This window comes from Chenopodium album, chromosome 5 (assembly GCF_948465745.1).
Source record: "Chenopodium album chromosome 5, dcCheAlbu1.1, whole genome shotgun sequence".
Taxonomy (NCBI): domain Eukaryota; kingdom Viridiplantae; phylum Streptophyta; class Magnoliopsida; order Caryophyllales; family Amaranthaceae; genus Chenopodium; species Chenopodium album.
Window position 1 is genome coordinate 56490412 of NC_137838.1, and position 683 is coordinate 56491094.

Consider the following 683-nt stretch of genomic DNA (forward strand, 5'->3'; position numbering starts at 1 on the left):
CTTACAATGAAGCATGAAGTTAAGTGTTTTTATAGTCCATTTAATTTAAAGCGACAATATGTATGCGTTATAAGCGTTTGTTGCAATATTTGGGGGTTATTAGGTTGATGTGATTTATGCGTCATTTATGGAATTAAGCAGTGAATAAGATGAAGATTATTTATTCAGTATTATAATTTTCAAAACCGGGTTTTATTTGTTGTTATATTATGCTTTTATTTCAAATTAGGGAATATGTTCAGCACGTAAATAAAATTAATATTATTTTGGAGATTTTTTTATGTCTTTCGAGAGATAGACTTAAATAGTGAAAAAGTCTCGTATGAGAACCTACCAAATCACAAATATCAGGTTTGCTGAAATATTCTCTTTCGATGATCAAGTAAGAAGCCGAACATATAAAAGGTAGAGAGTGAAATTAGAGAAGATAGAGTGTTTTTTGGGCTAAAGCCTTGAATATGTTATTGAATAAACTTGTCATATCAATTAATTATTGGGGGTATTATAGTGTGCTTGTTTTTTATGCACTAGGGTTTTGTACCCTAAAATGGTGGATCTTAATTGGCTGCAAAATACGTGTGTACAAGGTATCATGGATAGTGTCGTTTTATGATATTTCTTTCTGGATTTGGTCATTTATGGCTTTCATGGATTTATCATCAGGTGAACTCTCAATTGTCTCG